This window comes from Protopterus annectens, chromosome 2.part2, assembly GCF_019279795.1.
Source record: "Protopterus annectens isolate FY-2018-M chromosome 2.part2, PAN1.0, whole genome shotgun sequence".
In the NCBI taxonomy this organism is placed as follows: Eukaryota; Metazoa; Chordata; order Ceratodontiformes; family Protopteridae; genus Protopterus; species Protopterus annectens.
This window is the reverse complement of record NC_056730.1, coordinates 856,487,472-856,503,058: the sequence shown is the minus strand read 5'-3', so window position 1 is coordinate 856,503,058 and position 15,587 is coordinate 856,487,472.

Below are 15,587 nucleotides of genomic sequence, written 5' to 3'. Positions count from 1 at the left end.
GTGCAGCTATCACCACCCTGGGATATGTATATGGCATGGGACAAAATGCATTTGGAACCCAACCCTAGATAAGGCATAGTATGTATGTTGTGTGCAAAAGGCTGAAATCCCTTGCACTGTATCCTGTTCCAAGCGTTTGGGATGTGTTGGTGATTGCTACTGGCTGCATTGACCATGTATCTAAATGGATGAATGACTCATGACTGTAGTGTTAGTGGTGTCCATAGTATGATAGTGTTTGCTGCTGGTATTCATAGTAGCTAGGACATCAGTCACAAAATTAAATGCTAACATCTCCTTCTTCCTACCCCCCAAAAAAGCACTTGTTTTCCTGAAATATGTTCTCGTACTATTACCTAAACTGTCAATGTTTATGCAATATGATAGCTGAAATTAAGTCATGTTTACATTACTATTCCTCAAATATAGGTAAGGGTGGCATGGTTAATGCCTCTTATCACAGTCCAAAAACAACCCTTTCATATTATACCACTTACCATTCTGATAGATGACAGAGTCTGTAAAGGTGCAGGTGTGACTGTAGTCCAGAAAGACACTACCTCATTAAATCTGACACAAAAGCAACTGCAATAAATCAAGGCATTCGTGCCTTGACAAAATGGTTCCTCTAAAAATGGAAAATGTACATATTTTACATACTATCTTACCAAACCTTACTATGAAATTACATAAACCAGTTGAAAGAGAATCAACCATTCCATGCTTACATAATTCTGCAGCGCAAAATATTGCATTCACTGAGATTTTGGCAGACAGTATAAATGACAATCTGCCTCCATTTTACCATTTAGTTCGCTACAAAAATGGGTAAACAATACTGTACTGTACTGTCTGAGACCAAAATTTCTAGAACTTTTCACAAGATAAATGAGTTAAGAATGAGTACAACTGATCAACCAATTGCCATTAATCAGCAGACTTATACAGATGGAGCATTATCAATAATTGTTACATTAATACTTTCAAAACCATAAGCATCAAATCACTGTCACCCTCACGGTTCACATCAGTTAGCAGACAAGTCATGGCTGAAAGAGATGTACTTTAGAAAGCTTATCATATATAAGAAATACTAATTCCCTCCAGAGGTACAGGCATGCTACAAATAAATACAAATCTCTGCTTCTAAAAGAAATGTGCTTTAACCAGTTGAAGCAGAATTCTGAAAACAATCCAAAATCCTACTGGTCAGGCAGATGCTAACAACTTAATCCAGACAAATAGGCAGACTCCATGCCTTGTCCACTTTCAGCCATCTATGATTTATATGAAAAAAATGTAAATTACCTTCAGTCCTATGCCCCTTAACTTTATAATCTCTATACTACCAATACAAATTTAAAAAATTAACTTCAGCCACTTGTAATTCTGTTGTGATTCATTACTAAAAAAAATGAACCCATGTTACACCATACCATTAACAAAATGCTAAATAATTATCTACAGATGGGTGCATATAAGCTAGCTTTTCTCCATCGCAGTTTTACCAGTCTATAGTATTAATGAATGCTACGTACCACACATTTGGAAACAGGTAACAGTACTCACCCTTTCCACAAAGGAGGCTTTTCTCCTTACTTCACTAATTTCCTTCACCCAGCTCTACTTTCTGTTTTAGGTAAACTACTGAAAAGGTTACTCATGCATAATTTCCACAACATTTACAAATTCATAACTACTATGTACCACCTATCAGGCTGTATATATTGCTGTGTGCACAAACTATGTAAGAATTTACCACAGTAATGACAGAGGTGTTGCTACCATATTCTTAGATTCTTCAAAAACATTCAACTTAGTCACCCACTCCTTTAGAATGCCTTAACAGTGGTGCCCATGAAAACCACAAAGAACGGTTCACCAGTTATCACAACAACTTAAGACAATAAGTAAAATGAGACACTGTCCCTACAACTAGAAATATGTTATCTGGTACCCCTCAAAGGTCAGTACCTGCTTCTCTCTTCTTCCCAATTTTTGTAAACAGTGTTCAGTCATAATGCCTGAATTAACACCATTACAGTACACTGATGACTCCACTTTTTTCTTCTGCTTCTACAATTAAAAAAGTACAAATTCAGTTTCAAGATGCTATTGTATTACTTTAATTCTCACCTGAGAATATCTGTCTATGCCTTAATATCACCAAGTCAAAGTTTATCTTAATCATCTGCAAAAAAGTAATTTATTATAGAACAAATGTGCTTCAAATCAATACCCCAGAAGGAACGTAAATAGAAATGGTGCACATAACAATACAACTAACTCTTACCTTTGATACAGAATTCAAGATCAACAAGCACATCAAAAACACCTTAGCCAAAATTTACAATATAGTGAGTGGACAGCATATTGAACTAAACTATTCCTAATGTTGGGTACAGGAAGAGGCCTAGCCAGCATCTCTTTCAAAACTTCTTGAAGATCACATCATATCATAACAGATGATTTTTCTCCAACATGCACATTTAAAAACATAATTGCAGACTGACAGAACTGTTAAACTGCTCCCAGCTTGCAACCCATATCATTTAGTTCATCTATGCTTGATGAATAAAGCATTACATAAAACCCTGATATAAATTACAGGCAACAAAATGCTGGAATACAAGAACAGGAACTGTAGAAAACACACACCAAACGTTGAGAAAAATTATTTTATAAAATAGCAAAGCACCCTTCTTCAATACTAATACAAACATAAGTAAATTCATGCACCTAAATGTACCATAGTGGATCGAACTATGTATATTAGAGCCATGGTTAAAGTCCTTGTAACATAGTTTACTTTTCAAAGTCTTCATATTTCCATAAGAAAAATAAGGCTTACTATCCAATAAATTCCTTATCTCAGGGGACGCCATCAACATGAATTGCACATGTTGCACAATTGCACAATATTGCTGATAATCCTAATTATTCTTATATTCACCCAATTACTAGAAAGAATTATACATTTAAGTTAACAACTAACTGTGGTAGTATTGATGTTGTCTATTTGGCAACTTGTGTTGCATGTTCCTCATTCTATGTGGGGAAAACTACACGGGAACTAAAGGAGCATATTATTGAGCACAAATCTGAAGTCAGAAGGGGTAATGAGAAGAATGCCTTATATAAACACATCAAATCCCAGGATGTAGAACATAGATTTAAATTTAGGGTTATTGATATGGTTATTCCATCCCTTAGAGGTGGAGACATTAACAATTTGTTGGAGATTAAAGAATATGAATGGATTTTAAGGCTTGCAGCTGACCGCTCGCCTGGTTTGAATACTGCTGCTAGTTTGAAACCTGTTTTAGTGAAGCTACAACGTACTAAATTGTGTAGTTAAATAAATACAATGAGTGTTTATTTATAAATGTATTCATAATTTTATTATAAAACTGTGCTATATTGTTATATTTAAGATATTTTGATTTTATGTGGATCACATGATTTTGGCTGCGGTCATGTGATCTTTTGGCTCTTATTTAAAGCAAATTGCTTTTACTTATGTTTGTATTAGTATTGAAGAAGGGTGCTTGCCCAAAAGCTTTGCTATTTTATAAATTGCAGGCTACCATCATTAAAAAAAGAGTTTTGACTAGATGATTATACTGATCTAAGTCTTAGTTTGAAGTATGTAAATCCAGCAGCTATTTGTTCAATGATGCCTTCTTGTTTCACACAAAGTACTGAACATTTTGTAAGCCTGTCTTCAAAACTGTACTTATTTCACCAGATCCAGATATCTCTGTCTAGGTAATACCCGCACTCTGTTACTTATTCTTAATTGCTTTTTTTTACAACTTAACAATGCATGTAATTAGATCTACTAGCAAAACTGAATGCTATAACAGTCTCCAAATTCATCAATTCTCGCATATTCAACATATTTGACACTCTTCTGATATTTGTGCTGTATTAGCTTCCCGAAAATCCACATTTACTCCATAATTTCATTTGGCTTCTTATATATCTTGTCCATGGCATCATTGCATGATTACTTCTTGACAATTGTTGTCATACTCACAAACCTCACATTACTATTACTTCCTTCCTACTATTTTCTCCATCCCAATACTAGTTGTACTATATACACACAACTCTCCTCCCTCATCACTACTTACTTCACATCTATGAAATACATTTTTCCCTCTTGCATCTTGAAATTGAGTTATGTACCTCAGAAATAGCTACTTCTCTTTCCAATTGTTTTCACAGTCTCCTCTCCTGTCATGCATTTTCATTCAATCTGCCATGTTTCCACGCTCCTCACTACAACATACTGTCCTGTAATTATACATAATATGTTAATATTTATTTCCTTAATCGCTAAACTGTATGTCACTATTCAGACATTCTTATCCATCTTGAGCTCTCCTGACCTACACTTCCTGTCTCTACTGTCACTCATTAACATTTCCTTGTCAAATGATACCACTTGCTAACACTTCCCTTCTGCTCTCTGTTCTCTACTCTTCTGAAGTACTGCCTTTTTAACCCATACCTCTCTGGTGTCAAATGAAAAATGACATCTTGCAAATATTGTACTTACTTGTCATAATAGCACGTGTGCCCTTGCATTTTATTTATCTATTTGTTTTTGTTTGTTTGTTTGTTTGTTTGTTTGTTTGTTTGTTTGTTTGTTTGTTTTTGTAATGCCATAATAATCAGAGGGCTGTTGTATGAACTTTTCCCCCAGGCTTCCACTGTGAATGAGCTTGCTCAATCAGGCATTATTTCTAATTTACAAAAAACAAATAACTCAGCAAATAATCAAATAATTAAGTGCAAGGTATATATTTTTAAAAAGTAAAAGATGTAGTCTGATTTGTTGTTTCGAAGCATCTCTACATACATTCAGTTCAATGGTGAGAGCATGGAGAGGGTTCAATGGTGAGAATGTGGAGAGGGCTAAGAATATGAAATTCCTGGGTGTACACAAATCAGAGGATCTCTTGTGGTCAGGAAACATAGCCAACTGGCCAAAAAAGCATACCAACACCTCCACTTTTTATGAAGGCTGAAAAAAGTTAAGCTTTCTCTTCATATTTTCTCCACCTTCTATAGAGGTGCAATGGAGAGCATCCTCACCTGCAACTTCACAGTGTGGTTTGGAAGCTATACAGTTACAGAAAGGAAGGTGCTACAAAGAGTGGTAAGGGTTGCACAGAAGGTAACAGGTTCCAGTCTTCCATTGATACAACCACTTTATTCTGCAAGAAACATCTGAAAGCCACCAAAATAATACAAGATAACACACATCATTGGCATGGACTGTTTAAGCATTTGCTATTGGGCAGGAGATATCACAGCATCCGCTGCAGGACCACAAGATTCAATAATAGTTTCTACCCTACAGTAATTAGACTTCTGAACTCAGGCTCTAGTCCGCAGGAGTCTGGACACATAATATGTATATTTTTATTTATTTGTGCAATATATACTTACATATATTCCAAGTAAGTATAATATTTATTTATTATATGCATAGTCAGTATTATTTAACCCATCCAAGTGCAATATTAGAAAAATAACTTAGGCATTATTCAATCTGTAGTGTGTTTTGTATTACTTTAAATAGGGTAGCTATTTTAACTCGGGGGGCATTCGTTTCATGTATGAGTGTTGGTAAATGTCTATGTTCTTTCTTGCGTGTATCGGGAGTAGTATTGTATTTGTTAATTATGTTTATTCCTCTACTTGTATGTGTTGTTTCACTTTCCTTTGTAATCTCATGAACTGAGCTGATACACGAAATTTCATTTAGGTTACACATGTGTAGTTCTAAATGGCAATAAAGTTTATTTTGACTGACGTTGATACATAGTGCTCAGTAATTGCATCAACATGCTTAGGTGTGCCATTATGATGAAAGGGACAACATATTCTGGGATAGAATTCCATTTGTCAGATTTCATGTTTTATTACTTATCCCCTTCTATTTATTGCATGTCTTTCTCCATTAGCTGATATCTATGTGTATGCATTGCAAATGAAATGCAGTGTGAGATTGTCATCAAAAACAGTTTTATACATCTTTATTACAGTATTTTACAGACGTTTTGAACAAAATTCACTAAAGCTTTTTTGTACATCTTTATGTATAAATAAGCCCAAGATTGCCAATCTTTGCATTTTAGAAAAAAAAGTATAATTTCTTTCAAAATCAGTATTATATAAGATATAGAAAGTAATGTGTCATTAAGAATTATATGTATAACACCTATAGAAAGGAGTAAGCACAGCCCGCATTTCAGTTATACAGCATGTCTGGTTGAGTTTACGTAAAGCAAAAATCAGCAAATGGCAAGTTTCTTAGCAAACAGTAGTGTCACGCAGCAGCTTCACTGAAAACAAAAGTTGTGTCCAAGTCAGAACCCCAACTGTTCTCATTACATTCATGAGTAGAGTTAGACTTTATCTCCCTAGAGTCTGGTAAGATTTAGCAAGAATTTAAACTCCATACAGCAATAATTTATCTTAGTGACACGAAGATCACTGTTATTCAAAACAGCTGTGAATGTTGACAGCCCAGCAGTGCATGTTTTTAAGGATTATCTGTTTTAATTGTTTTTAACTTAATAACATTGTTAAACAAAGTCAAAAGGGCACCAAATATTTACAGTATAGGAAACAGGAAAATATAATTACATGACATCTGCTAGAATATGTTTACTTGAATGATAAAGTGAAAATAACACTTTTATGGCTAGTTTTATTCCTGTTTTGCGTTACTTGAACATGATTTTATCAGCATTGAAAGGTTTGTCGTGGCACCTGGGTTGTTTCCTCTTCAGATTTTATTGACAAGTTCCTTGCAATATTTAATTTCTGGCTGCATTGTAATGACAAATGGGCACAAGGCAGACCTCAGTAGTTTATTCCCCAAAATCTCAGTATTACAATTGCTCCTAATTGTACTACTGTATTATTTCATTCAAACACACATGAGGCATAAATGCAGACTTCTTATATGTTTCTAGCAGTAAGAATGCTTTCTACTCAACCAATGAAAATGATGTGTAATGTATAATCAGACGTACAATAACCTCTGTCAACTACTTCCAAAGAACAAAATAAAACAAAATTCAGCACTATTAATGTGAAGAACAGCCGGACTCAAAAATACGTAGCGCTAAGTATTTTTCCGGCTCTTCTTCACATTAATAGTACTGAATTTTGGCTTATTTAGTATAATCAGATGTACAAACTGTTTATTTTGTAATTATTCACATCTTTAAAGTTATATAATAAAATATCTGTTGTGGAAAACTAACAGTACTGAATGTATGTCCTTTTCTCTACATATTTACTTTCCGAAATTAAAAACTGCTTATCATGTAACTTAGCTCTGCATTCTCTGTAAGATGGCAGGTGAAAAGGTACTTTTAAAAACTCAGACATCTGGCTATAGCAAATGACTAACCAGGTAAATGCACCCTCTGATTTGGAATATTAATGTAAATGTCTCAGTGAAGTGATATTTTGTTGTAGATTAATTTGAGCAAATGATTGCCAGAATTATGACTGTATATTCTTTGGTTAAAATGTATCCTACAAGCCCGATGACCTGCACACCCTCTGCAAATTGTATAGTAGTATATGCAGAAATGTATAATTTGTTTCACAAAAAAATAAACAAACAAGGCTTAAGTTCTGCTTCAGCTATAACAATTACAGTTTAGAGTGTCAGAGTTACAAGGTAGGTTCCCAGCAAATTATAAGGTGACAATATGACTATCCTGATGATAAAACTGAAATTACATGCTACAGAAGTTATAAACTGAATAGTTCTGTAAATTTAGTTTCTGATGAACTGCTTTTCTTTGAGTTATGTTTATAAAGTCAATGTATGCTAGCCACACCACAGGCTAAATTGAACTGTTCAGTGATTTGGGGTCTGGCTGTTAAGTTTAAAATGTCTGGATGGCCCTAGTTCAACTCTATAAACATTGAGTCTCTCTTACAAATCATAGTTTGCACCATACAGATGCAATCATTACATGTCCAAAAATATATAATGTACTGTAAAAAGGTGAAACAACATTCCAAGTCCCAAAACCAGGCATCTATTTTAGTTTAAAGAACTTAACAAAAGCATCTTCACAACCTGCATTCAGCTAATAATTAATGCTCCCATGAAAATGGCAAAATAACTGCACACCAAAATACACATGATTCAACTTAATAAACGCAGTGTGTGTGTGTGTGTGTGTGTGTGTGTGTGTGTGTGTGTGTGTGTGTGTGTGTGTGTGTGTGTGTGAGATACGTCACAGACTGCAGTTACTGTTGTACATGCTTGAGACTAGAGTTATTGCTGTATGTTTCATAGTCCAGTTCCAAACCTGATATGCATCTAGATGTGCTGTAACACATGGTGAGGGCAACTAAATAAAATATACTCTGTATCTAAGTATTTTGGATTTTATTTCATCCCTGCATACTGAACTTGTATTTAAGTTATTCTAACATATAAGTATTGATGCCAACTAAACTTTAGACTTTTACAAAATTTGTCAATTTTACACCATATCGGGTACCATGCAAACTTTGCACTATCCTTTCATTTATTTGGCATGGCATTTGTGTTATGCTCGATTCAGTTGAAACATTTTTAATACTGAATATGCATATGGGCAAGCAAAACAATTTGGGAGTCCAGAGAAATCCCTGAAATTTGACGAGTATTGAAGCATACAGCTTACTTCCAAGACTTTGGGGACAATGATATGGAACCCTAGCACTGAAAAAGTAGAAGTAAATTTCAGAGAATACCAAATAATAATAATAATAATAATAATAATAATAATATATGCAAATGACTCCACCAGTCTACAACACAAACTAAATGATTAGAGCAGTTTAGGTACTACCTTACCCAGAACCATGAACCCAACAATACAGGTACATCTGGAATGCTTCTTAAAGGAATCTAACACGATTTCATAAACAGTGAAAAAGATAATGATAATAATAATAATAATAATAATAATAATAATAATAATAATAATAATAATGATGATAAAACAATAATAATAATAATAATGATAATAATAATAATGATAATAATAATAATGATGATGATAAAAATAATAATATCAAATATATGTAACATATTGTACTTAAGTGAGCAATACAGTATTGTGACTTCTGTATACAGATAAATAAATCTAATACCTTATATATAAAATATCAAATGTTAGACAGTTAAAATTTGCACCAATGGTGGATGTGTGTAACAATATTACTGTTACGTAAGGGAGCATTACTCCACAACTCTATAAGATATCTGTGCTTCTGAGAACACTAAGCATGTTCTCCTAGTACAGACGACTAGCAGCATATATGTCTATTTATGAGCAGCATGCTATCACAAACCATGTATTAGTGTCATTGAAAACTATTGCAGTTGTAAACAAATCAATCAACGTAGCTCATTAAAAAGGAGTGACATGCTACTATAAACTTCAGACTGGTAACGATATGCACAGCCTGCAAAGAACTGAAAGTCACAGTCATCTAGCCTCACTATGAAAGTCTTTCAAAACAGCAGTAGTGTTTGGAAGTACAAACATTTGCTACACTGGCATCGTGCCATAAAATCTAATTCTAAGATTTTTACAGCATATAAGGTCTTCTTTCTTAATGACATTTATTGACTGAACAGTGTTTAGCACATAATGTTTTCTCAGCCCACTTCATTACTATGGAAATAATTAAAATTCCAAGTATCTCAGTGTCACTATTTTATTGTCATACACATCCATCTTTTGAGTCTGTAAAAAATGTTCTAATGAGATAAATTCAGCTGTTCCGGAGTATTGCAGTAAAAAGAAAAGTGCATCTCTCAAGATATATGAACACAATTCTAAACCACTGTCCTTCCCAGGATGAAAATATGCTTAAACTGTAAAGACTCACTGATGTTTGTTTTCTTTTTTTTTTTAAAGAACAGTACTATAGTGTGGTAAAACCTCTGCATTTGTAAATGTTAATACCTTAGTCACCAAAGTTTATTGTATCTTCTGGTCATCTGTAAATCAAAACAATATATAAAACTTAAGATAGAAAACAGCACAAGTACTCAAAGCAAATTGCAATTTATTATAAGCAAAGGATCTTTTCAGTTTCATGCAAAAATTGCCTGAATGTTCTTTTAAAAAATGTGATTTATTTAAAGCATTTGTGCCATACTCTTTATTTTTAGATTTACTTACTTGTGGCACAATGTTTAAAAATGCTGACAAGGAAAAAAAACAAATGAATTTGTAAGTGAGAAGCTAGTAGATGGTTTGTAGCCAGGCCACTGTAATTCCCACTGCTTACTGTCCTTTTCCATAAGGGATTGTGGAACAAGACTGGGGATGGGTTTGTGGTCACCATCCATTCATCCAGGTTGCATTTGAAGAGGGTGAAGGAACTGCTTTGTTTAATATGAAAGGGGAATCTGTTCTAAAAGAGAAATTCTTTCAGGGAAGTATCTATTATGCCTACATATTCTGTTTTTGCTATGGTGAAGGTTAATGTCTTTAGTATGGGTGTTCATGATGTTTTTGGTTTTGTGAATATGAAAAATGTCACCCAGGAATGGTTGTTTAAGACACTGCAGGCAAGACAGAGGTCACCCCTAAGGAGTCTGTATAACACAGGGAAGAGTGACAGAAATCTAAAACAGGCCTTCAATTTTCTTTTGAAAGCAAAACACTATTTCAGGTTTAGTCATATATCTGGGCGGTATGTGCAAAAAGGAGTACTTCATTTAATCTTGGGCCTAATAATGGAAGAGAAGAGAGGCATAACATTGTTATACTTGGAAAAATATCTTTAGTAGTTAGCTGGGCCAAACTGAAGGACTTTCTAACAACAGTGGCTACATGATACTGAAAATGCCCTGGTCTCGACACCTGTATCTTTGTTTTGGGGGTACCAGTAATGTGGTAGGACAATAATGTTAATGCTTGTCAAAGAGTACAGTGCTACACTGTTTGGCATTTAGCTCGAGACAATGGTCATGACACCATTTGTTTGCGCATGTTAGACCTTTTTGCAGCGTCTGGGATTCCCCTTGGGAGTTGATGATGGCTCCAAGTTTGCAGTCATTAGCTAATGTAGTCAGCCAAAGACCTCTGATTGCAGCATGGACATCAAAGAATTAAATACCAGAAGGAGATGCCCAGTAGAAAGACCTGGGGACAATACCAGTAAACAGCCTTTTTGAGAAATGTGTGCCCCAGTCTTAATTTACTGATTTTTCTCTGTGAGACATTTTAATATCCACTGGGCAACTTATGGGTTTACATTTAGTTTGATAAATTTATCTATGATGTCTGAGTGATGAATGGCATCAAAACTTTGGCAAGGTTAAGGTAAGCTATGTATACTGACTTGCCTCTTCCAGGACCTTAGTGACTTTTACAAAGAAATTGACCAGGTAAAGCAGAGAGGATCTACCCTTCAAAAATCCAAACGTCTATGAATAAAGGACTTTGGGCTGTCAATGTCCATATTTCTGAGGTGTATAATGATGAATTGTATTGTCTTACAGATAATGCTTGTGGGTCCCTGGTTACTAGGATCAATGGTGGGGCTTTCTTTATGCAAGGGAATGACCGCCACAGTTTTCCAAGTTTCAGGCACAAAGGTTGATGAGATGCTGTGGTTGAACAGATTGTGGAGCACGTCATTAAGAAAGGGATTTAGTGGGGGGCGTGGCCAAGGATGAACACAGGATAGCAGCAGATTTCTTCAGCTCCACCAATTTCATTACACTGACAGGAATTAATTACTTCAAAAAATAATTTTTGAAGTAATTTTCTTTCTAAATATGTTTGTTTTATATAGTTCTTGAACTATATCTAAAAAAGAAAGGAAATTTTAACAATATTCCTGTCAGAAATCACTTTGGAAATTTTCCTGCCAGTTTATCAGTCTGAAATGAGTTCCAGTAAGACAAATTCTCAAGACTCCAGCATCAAGAAAGAACTTCAGTCTCTGATAACTATAATCCAGCAACTTACTGCTAAGATGGATAAAATGGATACTAAAATAGATACCTTCATAGAAAAAACTACAAAACAAATAGACTTGTTACATATAGACCTGCAACAACAGAAGATCCAGATGACAGGCATAGAAGAAGCTGTGAATGACATGGAAAATAGAATCCAAGAAGAGGAAATCAACATTGAGTTTCTGCTGAAACAAAATACACATTTACAAACAAAGCTGGATGACCTGGAAAATAGATCTAGGCACAATAACATTAGGATTTTTGGACTGCCAGAAAATATTGAAGGTAACAATATTACTTCTTTTTTAACAACATGGCTCCCTAAAACTTTAAACTTACCAGAAGCATTCTCTTTTGGTATCGAAAGAGCACATAGATCTATAGCTAATACTAACTCTAACAAAAACTATCCTAGATCAGTTATAGTTAGATTTCTATCATCTTTTGATAAAGAGATGGTTCTTAAATCTGCTTGGGCTAAAGCTCCTGTTAAGATTAATGAGACAACTGTGCGTTTTGACAATGGCTATTCTTCCTTGGTAATAGCTAAAAGAAAAGTTTTTCTGCCACTAATAAGTGAGCTTAAAAAAGCACAGTTTAAAACATACCTTCTGTTTCCTGCCAAGCTAAAAATCTTCCTTCCTGATGGTCCTAAAATTTTTGATGACTTAGACTCTGCTTTACTGTTTATCAAAAAATAAGATTTTGGATAAAATAGAGGAAATGGAATGGGCTAGTCCTTCATTAAAGAGACTGGCAACTGAAACTTCGTGGAAGACTTCAGAGAAGAAGAAGAGACTAAAGAACAAATGATTTGTTCTATGTTTTTTCTTTTTTTCTCTCATCATTTTACTTCATTATTAATCTTTTTAAATATAGTTCCTGCATTTCCAGAAAGCCACAAATATTCTGAAAAAGATTTAATCAAAGTTATTCTCTGTGTGCAAAGAAATGTTTTGTTTCATAATCAGTCAAAATATCTGAGGAACTAATAACAAGCTATTATTCAATTTGTTTCTCTTTCTGAAAAAGAGAAGTAAGGTCAGTAATTTGATACATTTTTTTTTCTTTTTCTTCTCCTTTTCTTCTTTTCTTTGTTTAAACAATGACATTCTATTTAGATTATGTAGTGGGTAAAGGGTGGGGGAGGGCAGGGAGAAGAGTAATGAAAATATGATAAATGGAATAATAACATATTTATTCCTTGTAAAAAGTTTATATGTTCTTCAAATGCTATTCCTAACTATACTTTCTTGATTATACTGCTTATGCTTGTTTGTAAATAATCTGTCATGCTTTAACTAATAATAATTAGAACTAAATAATAGTAAATGATGTTTTATTTTTAACTCTATTAATATAAACAGTAAGTAATATTCCATTGTATATACTTATTATAGCTTTCTCTTACATTTTTTTATTTCTGCTTTACACTCTTTTATTTTCTACTCTCTTTTTCTTTTCTTTATTCTTTCTTTTTATTTTTTTTTTCATATTAATATATAAAAATGCTTTTGATCATATAGACACAGTAAATAATAAGATTTGCATAAAAATTGAGTTGGGACAAAATATTGAGTTTTATTACTTATTAATAACTTTGGGCTTAATTTCACTTACATAGAGGCTGTAATAACCTGTAAAATACATCGTGAAGGTTTTGTCATGTTTAGATGCATTTACACTGCTAAATGAATGTTTGTCACTAGTTTTTAACAAGTTTCCCGCCAAAATGTTAAGGGAGACAATCTGGGATGTGGGCTACCTCATGAACAGTGTCCTCGAGTTGTTTCAAAAGCTTCAACTCTCAGAATTCTCACAGAGAAGCTGAAAGCAGTCAATGTGACCTTTGACCCAGATATCACACTGACACACTGCAGATTCAGGAAGAACACTCTACCAGGAAGTAGAACTGATGCAAATGCGACTATGTGAAGGAAAATGAACTCTTTAACATCTAAATGTGAGTTATTTTATATAATTACTTAAATATCTATGTTATAATTCATAAAGTATGTCAGTTATAATGATTTTAAATGATGCAGTTTCTTGTAGTAAGTAAATGTCTTATTTTAGAAGGCATAGAAAATGAAACATTTATTCAAGTGTTTTTGAAAATCTACTTGACTGCAGCATACTAATCTGTGTTAGAAACTTATGTTCCAAACATATACATTACTATAACTCATTTAATTCATCTGATTGACAAGCATAAATAACTTTATAACTCTATTCTGGAAGAAATTGTCATGTGATATATTTTAAAGCAGTAGTATAGACATACAAAATACAGATGGCTTTTTACAATAATGCAAGTGTTTCTGAGAATTTGCATAACTATGCAGTATGATTTATAACAATTTCTATAAATATAATATTTTATTCTATTGACAATAATGAGTATGAGTAAAATGCTCATATACAAGCAATTCAAGGTTTTTTTTGGAAGCTGTTGACTGCATTTACATGACAGAAAATAGATGCATCTTAATATATGTAATGTCTGAACCATATTAGCCAAAGTTTTTGATTTAAATGAATGTTAGAACTTATTTTTACATACTTTGAATAAATTAATATGTAAATATGCCTTCTTTTTTTTTTCTCTCTCTCTTTCTTTCACTCTCTCTCCCTCTTTCATGTCTTTTATTTCTCTCTCTCCTCTTGGTTCCTAATAATTTGAATGCTATTTGAATACAAGTGTATTATATTACATAGATGTATATAGTAGTATGAATAGTTTTTTTAAAAAAAAAAAAAAGTTTATTTTAGTTTATATGATGCTGTTTTATCAAATGGGTAGTCTTGTCTTGCTAGATAATTGAATTGAAAGCTGTTAATTTAAGTTAAATATAACCAGTATTAAATTGATAAGGTGGTAGCTGAGGTACTGCTGCTTAGGGTAGGGGGTTAACTTGAGTGGTAAATACTACTCTAAGTTGGAGTTTTTAACTCCAGGCTGGATGCAAGGTTTAATCCTTACATTATTTTCACTTGTTCATTGTTATATGTATATAGTTTTGACATCCACAATATATTTTGTACACTCATTGTCACTACAAACAAAATTGAATCCTATACAAAATCCCATAAGAGATTCAATAAATACAGCTATATTTAAAGGTACACCTAAAGGAGGAGATGTAACATTACTTATGTTGTTATTTGTTATTTTGATCATAAGATTCTTAAGTTTTAAAAATGCCAAATGACATCTTTAAAAGGAATTTCTTTAAACATTAATGGATTGAATAATCCGTGTAAAAGGGCAAGCCTAATAAGATACATTAATTTACATAAGGCCAACTTAGTCTTCCTGCAAGAAACCCATCTCTTGAAAAAAGATATTGATAAACTAGCCACAAACAAATATACAGTATTGGTTAGTTCAGAGCACACTCAGAAAAAATGAGGAGTGGCTATTTTATGGAATAAACGTATGCCCATTCCTAAAACCATTAAGTCTTATCAGGATGACAAAGGAATGTTTTGTATGGTTACAATACAAATTAATGGGAAGACTTACACTTTAATTAATGTATATCGGATACCTGGAATTGGTATT